Raw genomic sequence first — 15,335 nt, 5'->3', positions numbered from 1 at the left:
GGATGTAGTTTTGTTGCTGTTGAGGTTGAGGAGGTGGATAGACCTGGTCTTAAGGGTTGGCCACATTGGTGCTCCTATAAGAGAGATTGTTGTTGGTCTTGAAACCTCCTTGGTTGTAGCCTTTGAATCCTCCCTGGTTCTGCATGTAGCACAACTCAGCAAATTCAGGCTCCCCCTCTTGAACTGGGGCTTCCTCTTCACCTATGAAGTGAATGGACTTGGATTGGCTGAGGAGGATCTTGTCAAGCTTCTCATTGACCATCTTCAAATCCTTCTTATACTTGTCCTCTTGATCAGTTGAGGAGCTCCTTATGGTCCTATCATAGTCCTCATTATAATTGCCATCAGATTGAGCAAGATTCTCAACTAACTCCCATCCTTCTTCCACATTCTTGTTGAGGAAGTTGCCATTAGAGGCTGTGTCAAGAAGCATTCTTATCTTGGGAAGCACTCCTCTATACAAGGTGCTTAGAAGTGACTCATTGCTGAAACCATGGTGAGGACACTGAGTTTGGAATCCTTTAAACCTCTCCCAAGCTTCACAAAAGCTCTCATTATTCCTTTGAGCAAACCCAGAAATCTCATTCCTCAGCCTAGCAGTCCTTGCATTGGAGAAGAACTTGGCCAGAAAAGCTTTCTTGCATGCATCCCATGTGGTGATAGCTCCAGTAGGTAGAGTCTTCTCCCAAAGGTGAGCTTTGTCTCCAAGAGAAAATGGAAAGAGTCTTAATTTGAATCCATCTTCACTCACTCCATTGATCTTAGTGAGTCCACATATTCTGTCAAACTCATCAAGGTGATCTAGTGGATCCTCCATTGGCAACCCATGAAACTTGTTTGCTTGTATCATTGAGATCAATCCACTCTTGATCTCAAAGTTATTGTTTGCTACTGAAGGTGGCACAATTCCAGCCCTTTGGTTGTGAGTATTGGGTGCATCTCCTGCACCAATGTGCCTTGGTCTTTGCTCATGGATAGCTTGTTGCTCCATGATGTCTTGACCTTGTTGTTGTTGAACTACTCTTCCTTGCTTATGTCTCAAACCCTTTTGTAGCCTGTGGATGTTGTCAATAGGCTGTTGAAGACTATCTTTGCCTTTTGACCTTGTGTGCATCAACAAACTCTACTACGGACTCGAACAGGTACACGGTCGAGCGCAGGCTCGAGTGGGTGGTCGAGTCGACTGGGAAGTTATGGCTAATTGGATCCGGCTGCTGGCTCGATCAAGTGCTCGAGCACAGCTCGGTCGAGTGGTGGTCGAGTAGGTGGTCGAGTGGGTACCTGAAACACAAAACAGCCAAGCAAAGGAAGATTCGAGTTCAGTAACTGCACAAGTGTGTAAAACAAACTTAATCTTAGACTAATAGGGATCCTAAATGTCACAAAACACACTCAAATCGGCAACGGCGCCAAATTGAAACTGACTTTCTTTGTGGTGTATGAATGAATGATGTATGGAATGAATAGAAGTCAGGGTGTTTCAATTACCCTTATGCAGTTGCAGTATAAGAGGTGTCAATCCTATCTGAGTGATTGTGAACAATTAAGATGTGCATATGAGTCTAAGTCAAGCCAATTGTAAAGATTGTTTGTCACTAACAATCCTAAAATGAGATATGAAATGCAGAAGGTAAAAACAACTAGAACAGGATACTAAATGCAAACAGAACAAACAACTTGAAGCTATAATGAAACTAGAACAAAGATAGAAACTATGCTAATGAACTAATGCAAGACAAGTAATGAACAGGAAACTACGTGAATGCAATGGAAATGAAACATGAATGAAACAAGACAATTACAAATCAAAAACACAAGTTCTGGGGATGAACTCGAGCAGCACTCGACCGAATGTAGGTCGAGTGGGTGGTCGAGCTAGACTTAAACGTGAAAACAGAGCAACACAAGAAAAACAGAGCAATGCTAAAACCAATCAAACAACAAGCAAACAATGATATTTAGACTAAGATTTCAATAAACAAAGAAGGCCTTGAGGAGGGATTCATGGGCTGAGCTAATCATTGTGGTTATCTAACTTGGTCAACAAATCTCAAGCAAACATTGAGCTGATCTCTAGACATACTATTCTAATACATGTTTAATCCACTCTCATGGCAAGAAACAATCAAACCTATGCAATTCTAGACTTGTTCTCACAAAGAAAAGAATCTACACAAGCAGGCATTAAGCAATACATCTCAAACCAAACAAGACTCCTAATCTCTTAGCAAGCCTAATGGTAAGCTCTAGATCTAGCCTTATCTATGCTCCTTAGACATTGGTGTGATGCTAAGATGCTTGAAATCAAACCCTACCCTCTCAGATATAGGATCAACATTAAGATCATCTAGCCTAGAAGAGATCTACAACAATCAAGCTTGACCAAATCAAACAAACCACAAGATCAACCCAGCCTAACCCATCCTCAAGGTCCTAAGCAAACTACTCACAAGAACACATGGTGAAATATGTCAAAAACCCAGAAAATAATGAAACTTGCATCATTAGAAAGATGAAACAGAGATATACAATATTGATGAAGGAAATAAACTCGAAATCTTAATACTTTGAAAGTTATGAAACAAACAAAATATAAGAATCTAGTCTTTCTCTCTCAAACAAGTACAAGATCTAAAAATAAAATAAAAGTGCAAAAGGAATAATATCTAAAAAAGGTAAAAACTAGGTTTTAGACTCTCTAAAAATCTAGATTCTCTTTTGTGGCTGCAAGTACAAGGGCCTTATATAGGAGGTGAGGTGGAAGCCCTAAAAAATGCAAAAAGTCAAAGTGGTCAACGGCTCGGTCAACTCGACCAGTGCTCGGTCGAGTGGCTGGTCGAGCTGGCTTCTCTCGTGCATTCTCCACTCGGTCGAGTCCTCCTCAGCACACGGTCGAGTGGTGGTCGAGTGGTGCGGTCGAGTTGGACTCCGGACCTTGATTCTACAGCCTTGACTCTCTTGTTTTCTCCTCAGGACAGCTTCACTTCTCCTCAGCATTGCTTCTATGCTCCTTAAGCTCCAAAATCACCTGTTTATGCATGAAAAGATGCAAATGCAATGCAACTATACTCTAATGCATGATTAGTCCTAAAGCTACACAATAATGGCCTAAATGGATAGCAAAAGATGAAAAAGTTGTGAATAAACTAAGGGAAAACAAGTTAAAATATATGAACATCACACACCAATGTCTAAGAAGCATAGATAAGGCTAGATCTAGAGACTATCATTAGGCTTGCTAAGAGATTAGAAGTCTTGTTTGATTTTTGACATATTGCTTAATGCCTCCTTGTGTAGATTCTTTACTTTGTGAGAACAAGTCTAGAGATGCATGAGTTTGATTGTTTCTTGCCATGAGAGTGGATTAAACATGTCTTAGAAATATATGTCTAAAGATTAGCTCATGTTGTTTGAGATTTGTTGACCAAGTTAGATGACCTCAATCATTAGTCCAGCCCATGAATCCCTCCTCAAGACCTCTCTTGTTTATTGATTTCTTAGCTTAAATCCTGCTGTTTGATCGTTGTTTGATTCGTTTTGGTATTGCTCTTTTTTTCTTGTGTTGCTCTGTTTTGCATATTTGTCCAGCTCGACCCTGCACTCGATCTACACTCGATCGAGTGCTTGCTCAAGTTCCAACCCAGAACTTGTGTTTATGATTTATGTTTGTCCTGTTTCACTCTAGTTGCATTTCTGTTGCATTCATTTAGTATCCTGTTCATTACTTACTTTGCATTAGTTCAATACTTGCATTATCATAGTTTCTATTTCTGTTTTAGCTTAATAATTGTCATAATCATTCTGTTCCATTTGCATTTAGCTCCTAGCTCTTGTAGTTTTACTTTCTGCACTTTACATTTCATAATAGGATTGTTAGTGACAAACATCATTTACATCTGGCTTGACTTAGACTCATATGCATATCTTGATTGTTCACAAACACTCAGATTGGATTGACACCTCTTATACTACAACTGCATAAGGGGAATTGAAACACCCTGCCACCCATTCATTCATAAGTCATCATTCCATACATCATTCATCACCACCACAAAAATATGTGTTTCAGTGATTTACCCTCTTCCACATCCGATCGCACAAGGAACCTCCGTATTATACTCGAGCGGCTAGGCGTCGAAAATGCTCAGGACAAAGACGACTCACCCGGGACAAATTCACCAGGAGAACCTGTTCCACCCATTGAGCTTGATCATAATGATTCAGAACATTCCGATGTGCCGCCTACTCAGCAGCCTCAGTCCACTCAGGATTCTCTGATGAACACCAACGACGAGTCTATACTAGAAGAAGAGGTCTCACCCGAGGAACTGGTCACACAAACCACAGATGATCATGATAATGAAGACATTATTCCCCTCCGGCGAAGCCAGCGTCTCAAGTTCCCCCCATCCAACTGGAAGAACACTCGCGTGTACTACAACAACATGGCCGTTGCACACCCGATTCAAGCCGTATGTACGCTTGCCCATTTTCCTATGGAACATCAAGTCTTCCTTGGCCAAATTGACAAACATTGGGTTCCACAGACATATGATGAGGCCAAGGACCACAAGGTTTGGAGAGATGCGGTTCATGCGGAGACCACGGCCATGGAAAAAAAATCACACTTGGGATGAGGCTGACCTACCGAAAGGAAAGAAGGCCATCACATCACGATGGATCTTCACAATTAAGTTCAAAAGTGATGGTGAGATTGAACGTTACAAGGCCAGACTTGTGGCTTGAGGATTTACACAAACGTATGGGGAGGACTATAAGGATACGTTTGCTCCGGTGGCCAAACTACACACAGTTCTAGTTATCCTCTCCTTGGCCACAAACTTGGACTGGGATCTATGGCAAATGGACGTGAAGAACGCGTTCTTACAAGGAGAGCTTGAAGACAAGGTCTACATGAGGCCACCACCCAGTCTAGAAGACACCATCGGCCCGGGAAAAGTGTTTAAACTCAACAAGGCTATATATGGTCTCAAGCAATCACCTAGAGCATGGTACCACAAACTGAGTACAACCTTGCTTGGGAGAGGCTTTCGCAAGTCAGAATCAGATCATACACTCTTCACACTACCAAGTGACAAAGGTATAGTGGTCATTCTAGTATATGTTGATGATATCATCATATCTGGAAGTGACAAGGTAGGCATTCAAGATACTAAAGAATTTCTTAAATCAGTGTTTGATATTAAAGACCTTGGAGAGCTTAAGTATTTCCTTGGGATAGAAGTATATCGATCAGATGAAGGATTATTCTTATCACAAAGAAAATATGCACTTGATCTCTTAAGTGAAGCAGGAAAGCTTGGATCAAAGGCTGTGACCACACCACTTGAGGAAAACTATAAGACAGCCGGAAAGGGGGAGCCTCCATTCGACGATGTCACTCGCTATCGACGTCTAGTAGGTAAGCTTATATACCTAACTATTACTAGACCTGATATTTGTTTTGATGTGAACCAGGTGAGTCAACATATGCAAAACCCGACTAGACATCACTGGAACATGGTGAACCGAATCCTCAAGTACATCAAAGGGTCACCGGGACAAGGCATATGGATGGGAAGGAATAAAAGCACCGAATTGGTAGGATATTGCGATGTTGACTATGTCGGAGACTGTGGGGATCGTCGTTCAACCACCGGATACAGCACGTTCCTAGGAGGAAACCTTGTCACGTGGAAAAGCAAGAAACAAAAGGTGGTCTCACTATCGAGTGCGGAGTCTGAGTATAGGGCCATGAGGAAGCTGACTACCGAACTCATGTGGCTTAAAGCCCTATTGATGGATCTTGGAGTCGAATCATCAAAACCCATCACCATGCATTGCGACAATGAGGCAGCCATTCATATAGCTACCAACTCCGTATTCCACGAGAGAACGAAACACATTGAAGTCGATTGTCACAAGGTGCGAGAACAAATTCAACTTGGTGTCACTCTCCCATGTCACACCGACAACAAAGAACAACTAGCCGACATTCTTACAAAGGCAGCCAGTCCACAAGTGTGTGAGTATATTCACCCTAAGCTCGGCCTTAAAGATCTCACTCGGCCATGAGATTCACTTCCTCGGCACCTACACTCTTTTTCCCTTATGTGTAGTTTTGCCCAAGTGGTTTTCTACACTAAGGTTTTTTTTAATGAGGTGGGTGCTCATGAATCCAAGCTTGATGTTCATTCTCGATCAAGCTTGAGGGGGAGTATAAGAACTCACACCACAACACGTCCGTACAACCAACTCGTGATGGGCCGTCCGTACACATTAGGAGATCAGCGAGTCCAGTCCATAAGCTAGAGTCACTGGCGATGGGCCGTCCGTACACATTAGGAGATCAGCGAGTCCAGTCCATAAGCTAGAGTCTCCAACGGTCACAAAGGATCTAGAATCATCCTTAACCTAGTCTTTGTCAACATTGCACAAGTGGGAAGCAAGAGATATAAACTAGAAGTCACATGTGTGTTTAAGGAATAGATGTCACTATTGGTCATGTAACTTGTGCATAGGATCTCCAAAGAATATTCTACTTTGTATAGTCTTCAAATAGATTGTAACTAGGAACCAGTTAAAGTAAGAAGTAAGAATTCTTCTTCTACACTTCACTTAAAACTCTCTCTACACTTGCTTACACTTTAACACTCTCTCTCGTTCTATACACTTGATCTCTACACTCCCACTATTCTAAAACTTACACTGTTTTGGGATAAAACGGGTTTAAGTGTTGTCTAAACACTCTAAATTCATTCCGAACTCTTACAATTAGTCAAATGCATTGGAATGTCACACATTCTGACCCAAGAAACAGTAACAAAGCTGTTTACTGCTTCAAATCAATGTTTTCTCGGTTTTAGCCTGTTTCGGGACAAAATGGGTAAAAGTGGTGTCGAAACACTCCAAATTCTACCCGAACTCTTATAATTAGTCAAATGCATTGTATTGTTACATATTTTGACCCTAGTAAGAGTAATATAGCTGTTTACTGCTTCGAATCAATGTTTTCTCCCGGGTTTAGCCTGTTTTCTCGGTTTAAGTATGTTTTGGGAGAAAACGGGTTTAAGTGTTGTCTAAACACTCCAAATTCATCCCGAACTCTTAGAATTAGTAAAATGCATTGGATTGTCACAAATTCTGACCCTAGAAATAGTAACAAATCTGTTTACTGCTTCGAATCAATGTTTTCTCGGTTTTAGCCTGTTTCGGGACAAAATGGGTAAAAGGGGTGTCTAAACACTCCAAATTCAACCCAAACTCTTATAATTAGTCTCATGCATTGGATTGTTACATATTTTGACCCTAGAAAGAGTAACATAGCTGTTTACTGCTTCGAATCAATGTTTTCTCCCGGGTTTAGCCTGTTTTCTCGGTTTAAGCATGTTTTGGGATAAAACGGGTTTAAGTGTTGTCTAAACACTCCAAATTCATCCTGAACTCCTACAATTAGTAAAATGCATTGGATTGTCACACATTCTGACCCTAGAAACAGTAACAAAGATGTCTACTGCTTCGAATCAATGTTTTCTTGGTTGGGTGTCTAAACACTCCAAATTCAATCCGAACTCTTATAATTAGTCAATGCATTGGATTGTTACATATTTTGACCCTAGAAAGAGTAACATGTCTGTTTCCCTGCTTCGAATCAATGTTTCTCGGTTTTAGCCTCTTTCTCGGTTTAAGCCTTTTTTGAGATAAAACGGGTTTACGTGTTCTCTAAACACTCTAAATTCACCTCGAACTCTTACAATTAGTCAAATGCATTGGATTGTTACACATTCTGACCCTAGAAATAGTAACAAAGCTGTTTACTACTTCGAATCAATGTTTTCTCGGTTTTAGCCTATTTTGGGACAAAATGGGTAAAACTGGTGTTTAAACACTCCAAATTTAACCCGAACTCTTATAATTAGTCAAATGCATTGGATTGTTACATATTTTGACCCTAGAAAGAGTAACAAAGCTGTTTACTAATTCGAATCAATGTTTTCTCAGTTTTAGCCTATTTCGGGACAAAATGGGTAAAACTGGTATCTAAACACTCCAAATTCAACCCGAACTCATATAATTAGATAAATGCATTGGATTATTACATATATTGACCCTAGAAAGGGTAACATAGCTGTTTACTGCTTCGAATCAATGTTTTCTGTCAGTTTTAGCCTGTTTTCTTGGTTTAATCCTGTTTTCGGATAAAACAGTTTTAGCGTTGGATTGTTACATATTTTGACCCTAGAAACAGTAACAAAGCTGTTTACTGCTTCGAATCAATGTTTTCTCGGTTTTAGCCTGTATCGGGACAAAATTGGTAAAAGTGGTGTCTAAACACTCCAAATTCAACCCGAACTCTTATAATTAGTCTAATGCATTGGATATTTACATATTTTGACCCTAGAAAGAGTAACATAGCTGTTTACTGTTTCGAATCAATGTTTCTCGGTTTTAGCCTCATTTCTCAGTTTAAGCATGTTTTGGGATAAAACGGGTTTAAGTGTTGTCTAAACACTCCAAATTCATCCGGAACTCTTACAATTAGTAAAATGCATTGGATTGTCACACATTCTGACCCTAGAAACAGTAACAAAGCTGTTTACTGCTTCGAATCAATGTTTTCTCGGTTTTAGCCTGTTTCGGGACAAAATGGATAAAAGTGGTGTCTAAACACTCCAAATTCAACCCGAACTCTTATAATTCGTCTAATGCATTGAATTGTTACATATTTTGACCCTAGAAAGAGTAACATAGCTGTTTCCCTGCTTCGAATCAATTTTTCTTGGTTTTAGCCTCTTTTCTCGGTTTAAGCCTTTTTGAGATAAAACGGGTTTACGTGTTCTCTAAACACTCCAAATTCATCTCGAACTCTTATAATTAGTCAAATGGATTGGATTGTTACACATTCTGACCCTATAAATAGTAACAAAGCTGTTTACTATTTCGAATCAATGTTTTCTCGGTTTTAGCCTATTTCGGGACAAAATGGGTAAAAGTGGTGTCTAAACACTCCAAATTCATCCCGAACTCTTACAATTAGTCAAATGCATTGGAATGTCACACATGCTGACCCAAGAAACAGTAACAAAGCTGTTTACTGCTTCATACAAATGTTTTCTCGGTTTTAACCTGTTTCGGGACAAAATGGGTAAAAGTGGTGTCTAAACACTCCAAATTCAAGCCGAACTCTTATAATTAGTCAAATGCATTGGATTGTTACATATTTTGACCCTAGAAAGAGTAACATAGCTGTTTACTGCTTCGAATCAATGTTTTCTCGGTTTAAGCCTGTTTTGGGATAAAACGGGTTTAAGTGTTGTCTAAACACTCCAAATTCATCCCGAACTCTTACAATTAGTAAAATGCATTGGATTGTCACACATTCTGACCCTAGAAACAGTAACAAATCTGTTTACTGCTTCAAAACAATGTTTTCTCGGTTTTAGTCTATTTCAAGACAAAATGGGTAAAAGTGGTGTCTAAACACTCCAAATTCAACCCGAACTCTTATAATTAGTCTAATGCATTGGATTGTTACATATTTTGACCCTAGAAAGAGTAACATAGCTGTTTACTGCTTCGAATCAATGTTTCTCGGTTATAGCCTCTTTTCTCGGTTTAAGCATGTTTTGAGATAAAACGGGTTTACGAGTTCTCTAAACACTCCAAATTCATATCGAACTCTTACAATTAGTCAAATGCATTGGATTGTTACACATTCTGACCCTAGAAACAGTAACAAAGATGTCTACTGCTTCGAATCAATGTTTTCTTGGTTGGGTGTCTAAACACTCCAAATTCAATCCGAACTCTTATAATTAGTCAATGCATTGGATTGTTACATATTTTGACCCTAGAAAGAGTAACATGTCTGTTTCCCTGCTTCGAATCAATGTTTCTCGGTTTTAGCCTCTTTTCTCGGTTTAAGCCTTTTTTGAGATAAAACGGGTTTACGTGTTCTCTAAACACTCCAAATTCACCTCGAACTCTTACAATTAGTCAAATGCATTGGATTGTTACACATTCTGACCCTAGAAATAGTAACAAAGCTGTTTACTACTTCGAATCAATGTTTTCTCGGTTTTAGCCTATTTCGGGACAAAATGGGTAAAACTGGTGTTTAAACACTCCAAATTTAACCCGAACTCTTATAATTAGTCAAATGCATTGGATTGTTACATATTTTGACCCTAGAAAGAGTAACAAAGCTGTTTACTAATTCGAATCAATGTTTTCTCAGTTTTAGCCTATTTCGGGACAAAATGGGTAAAACTGGTATCTAAACACTCCAAATTCAATCCGAACTCATATAATTAGATAAATGCATTGGATTATTACATATATTGACCCTAGAAAGGGTAACATAGCTGTTTACTGCTTCGAATCAATGTTTTCTGTCAGTTTTAGCCTGTTTTCTTGGTTTAATCCTGTTTTCGGATAAAACAGTTTTAGCGTTGGATTGTTACATATTTTGACCCTAGAAACGGTAACAAAGCTGTTTACTGCTTCGAATCAATGTTTTCTCGGTTTTAGCCTGTTTCGGGACAAAATTGGTAAAAGTGGTGTCTAAACACTCCAAATTCAACCCGAACTCTTATAATTAGTCTAATGCATTGGATATTTACATATTTTGACCCTAGAAAGAGTAACATAGCTGTTTACTGTTTCGAATCAATGTTTCTCGGTTTTAGCCTCATTTCTCAGTTTAAGCATGTTTTGGGATAAAACGGGTTTAAGTGTTGTCTAAACACTCCAAATTCATCCGGAACTCTTACAATTAGTAAAATGCATTGGATTGTCACACATTCTGACCCTAGAAACAGTAACAAAGCTGTTTACTGCTTCGAATCAATGTTTTCTCGGTTTTAGCCTGTTTCGGGACAAAATGGATAAAAGTAGTGTCTAAACACTCCAAATTCAACCCGAACTCTTATAATTCGTCTAATGCATTGAATTGTTACATATTTTGACCCTAGAAAGAGTAACATAGCTGTTTCCCTGCTTCGAATCAATTTTTCTTGGTTTTAGCCTCTTTTCTCGGTTTAAGCCTTTTTTGAGATAAAACGGGTTTACGTGTTCTCTAAACACTCCAAATTCACCTCGAACTCTTACAATTAGTCAAATGCATTGGATTGTTACACATTCTGACCCTAGAAATAGTAACAAAGCTGTTTACTACTTCGAATCAATGTTTTCTCGGTTTTAGCCTATTTCGGGACAAAATGGGTAAAACTGGTGTTTAAACACTCCAAATTTAACCCGAACTCTTATAATTAGTCAAATGCATTGGATTGTTACATATTTTGACCCTAGAAAGAGTAACAAAGCTGTTTACTAATTCGAATCAATGTTTTCTCAGTTTTAGCCTATTTCGGGACAAAATGGGTAAAACTGGTATCTAAACACTCCAAATTCAACCCGAACTCATATAATTAGATAAATGCATTGGATTATTACATATATTGACCCTAGAAAGGGTAACATAGCTGTTTACTGCTTCGAATCAATGTTTTCTGTCAGTTTTAGCCTGTTTTCTTGGTTTAATCCTGTTTTCGGATAAAACAGTTTTAGCGTTGGATTGTTACATATTTTGACCCTAGAAACAGTAACAAAGCTGTTTACTGCTTCGAATCAATGTTTTCTCGGTTTTAGCCTGTTTCGGGACAAAATTGGTAAAAGTGGTGTCTAAACACTCCAAATTCAACCCGAACTCTTATAATTAGTCTAATGCATTGGATATTTACATATTTTGACCCTAGAAAGAGTAACATAGCTGTTTACTGTTTCGAATCAATGTTTCTCGGTTTTAGCCTCATTTCTCAGTTTAAGCATGTTTTGGGATAAAACGGGTTTAAGTGTTGTCTAAACACTCCAAATTCATCCGGAACTCTTACAATTAGTAAAATGCATTGGATTGTCACACATTCTGACCCTAGAAACAGTAACAAAGCTGTTTACTGCTTCGAATCAATGTTTTCTCGGTTTTAGCCTGTTTCGGGACAAAATGGATAAAAGTGGTGTCTAAACACTCCAAATTCAACCCGAACTCTTATAATTCGTCTAATGCATTGAATTGTTACATATTTTGACCCTAGAAAGAGTAACATAGCTGTTTCCCTGCTTCGAATCAATTTTTCTTGGTTTTAGCCTCTTTTCTCGGTTTAAGCCTTTTTGAGATAAAACGGGTTTACGTGTTCTCTAAACACTCCAAATTCATCTCGAACTCTTATAATTAGTCAAATGGATTGGATTGTTACACATTCTGACCCTATAAATAGTAACAAAGCTGTTTACTATTTCGAATCAATGTTTTCTCGGTTTTAGCCTATTTCGGGACAAAATGGGTAAAAGTGGTGTCTAAACACTCCAAATTCATCCCGAACTCTTACAATTAGTCAAATGCATTGGAATGTCACACATGCTGACCCAAGAAACAGTAACAAAGCTGTTTACTGCTTCATACAAATGTTTTCTCGGTTTTCACCTGTTTCGGGATAAAATGGGTAAAAGTGGTGTCTAAACACTCCAAATTCAAGCCGAACTCTTATAATTAGTCAAATGCATTGGATTGTTACATATTTTGACCCTAGAAAGAGTAACATAGCTGTTTACTGCTTCGAATCAATGTTTTCTCGGTTTAAGCCTGTTTTGGGATAAAACGGGTTTAAGTGTTGTCTAAACACTCCAAATTCATCCCGAACTCTTACAATTAGTAAAATGCATTGGATTGTCACACATTCTGACCCTAGAAACAGTAACAAATCTGTTTACTGCTTCAAAACAATGTTTTCTCGGTTTTAGTCTATTTCAAGACAAAATGGGTAAAAGTGGTGTCTAAACACTCCAAATTCAACCCGAACTCTTATAATTAGTCTAATGCATTGGATTGTTACATATTTTGACCCTAGAAAGAGTAACATAGCTGTTTACTGCTTCGAATCAATGTTTCTCGGTTATAGCCTCTTTTCTCGGTTTAAGCATGTTTTGAGATAAAACGGGTTTACGAGTTCTCTAAACACTCCAAATTCATATCGAACTCTTACAATTAGTCAAATGCATTGGATTGTTACACATTCTGACCCTAGAAACAGTAACAAATCTGTTTACTGCTTCAAAACAATGTTTTCTCGGTTTTAGTCTATTTCAAGACAAAATGGGTAAAAGTGGTGTCTAAACACTCCAAATTCAACCCGAACTCTTATAATTAGTCTAATGCATTGGATTGTTACATATTTTGACCCTAGAAAGAGTAACATAGCTGTTTACTGCTTCGAATCAATGTTTCTCGGTTATAGCCTCTTTTCTCGGTTTAAGCATGTTTTGAGATAAAACGGGTTTACGAGTTCTCTAAACACTCCAAATTCATATCGAACTCTTACAATTAGTCAAATGCATTGGATTGTTACACATTCTGACCCTAGAAACAGTAACAAATCTGTTTACTGCTTCAAAACAATGTTTTCTCGGTTTTAGCCTATTTGAGGACAAAATGGGTAAAAGTGGTGTCTAAACACTCCAAATTCAACCCGAACTCATATAATTAGATAAACGCATTGGATTATTACATATATTGACCCTAGAAAGAGTAGCATAGCTGTTTACTGCTTCGAATCAATGTTTTCTCTCAGTTTTAGCCTGTTTTCTTGGTTTAATCCTGTTTTGGGATAAAACGGGTTTAAGTGTTGTCTAAACACTCCAAATTCATCATGAACTCTTACAATTAGTCAAATGCATTTGATTGTCACACATTCTGACCCTAGAAACAGTAACAAAGCTGTTTACTGCTTCGAATCAATGTTTTCTCGGTTTTAGCCTGTTTCGGGACAAAATGGGTAAAAGTGGTGTCTAAACACTCCAAATTCTACCCAAACTCTTATAATTAGTCAAATGCATTGGATTGTTACATATTTTGACCCTAGCAAGAGTAACATAGCTGTTTACTGCTTCGAATCAATGTTTTTGATGTTCATATATTTTACCTTGTTTTCCCTTAGTTTATTCACAACTTTTGCATCTTTTGCTATCCATTTAGGCCATTATTGTGTAGCTTTAGGACTAATCATGCATTAGAGTATAGTTGCATTGCATTTGCATCTTTTCATGCATAAACAGGAGCCTGTTTCGGGACAAAATGGGTAAAAGTGATGTCTAAACACTCCAAATTCAACCCAAACTCTTATAATTAGTCAAATACATTGGATTGTTACACATTCTGACCCTAGAAACAGTAACAATGCTGTTTACTACTTCGAATCAATGTTTTCTCGGTTTTAGCCTATTTCGGGACAAAATGGGTAAAACTGGTGTCTAAACACTACAAATTCAACCCGAACTCATATAATTAGATAAATGCATTGGTTTGCTACATATATTGACCTTAGAAAGACTAACATAGCTGTTTACTGCTTCGAATCAATTTTTTCTCTCAGTTTTAGCTTGTTTTCTTGGTTTAATCCTGTTTTGGGATAAAACAGGTTTAAGTGTTGTCTAAACACTCCAAATTCATCCCGAACTCTTACAATTAGTCAAATGCATTGGAATGTCACACATTCTGACCCAAGAAACAGTAACAAAGCTGTTTACTGCTTCAAATCAATGTTTTCTCGGTTTTAGCCCGTTTCGGGACAAAATAGGAAAAAGTGGTGTCTAAACACTCCAAATTCAACCCGAACTCTTATAATTAGTCAAACGCATTGGATTGTTACAAATTTTGACCGTATAAAGAGTAACATAGCTGTTTACATCTTCGAATCAATGTTTTCTCTCGGTTTTAGCCTCTTTTCTCGGTTTAAGCCTGTTTTGAGATAAAACGGGTTTACGTGTTCTCTAAACACTACAAATTCATCTCGAACTCTTACAATTAGTCAAATGCATTGGATTGTTACACATTCTGACCCTAGAAATAGTAACAAAGCTGTTTACTACTTCGAGTCAATGTTTTCTCGGTTTTAGCCTGTTTCGGGACAAAATGGGTAAAAGTGGTGTCTAAACACTCCAAATTTAACCCGAACTCTTATAATTAGTCAAATACGTTGGATTGTTACATATTTCTACCCTAGAAACAGTAACAAAGCTGTTTACTACTTCGAATCAATGTTTTCTCGGTTTTAGCCTATTTCGGGACAAAATGGGTAAAACTAGTGTCTAAACACTACAAATTCAACCCGAACTCATATAATTAGATAAATGCATTGGATTGTTACATATATTGACCCTAGAAAGACTAAAATATCTGTTAACTGCTTCGAATCAATGTTTTCTCTCAGTTTTAGCCAGTTTTCTTGGTTTAATCCTGTTTTGGGATAAAACGGGTTTAAGTGTTGTCTAAACACTCCAAA

The 15,335-nt window shown here is 38.1% G+C and overlaps 1 non-coding gene across 1 annotated transcript; it reads left to right on the top strand.

Moving 5' to 3' along the window:
• The first annotated feature begins 488 nt into the window (after window positions 1-488).
• Window positions 489-595, top strand: LOC147947074 (small nucleolar RNA R71). The gene has a single exon (XR_015595605.1). It is a non-coding gene; the product is annotated as a small nucleolar RNA R71 (small nucleolar RNA).
• The last annotated feature ends 14,740 nt before the right edge of the window (window positions 596-15,335 follow it).

The sequence above is a fragment of the Camelina sativa genome, chromosome 3, assembly GCF_030686135.1.
Source record: "Camelina sativa cultivar CO46 ecotype springtype chromosome 3, ASM3068613v1".
Lineage (NCBI taxonomy): Eukaryota > Viridiplantae > Streptophyta > Magnoliopsida > Brassicales > Brassicaceae > Camelina > Camelina sativa.
Note: the sequence above shows the minus strand (reverse complement) of the source record. Positions and strands in the feature narration are given on the sequence as shown.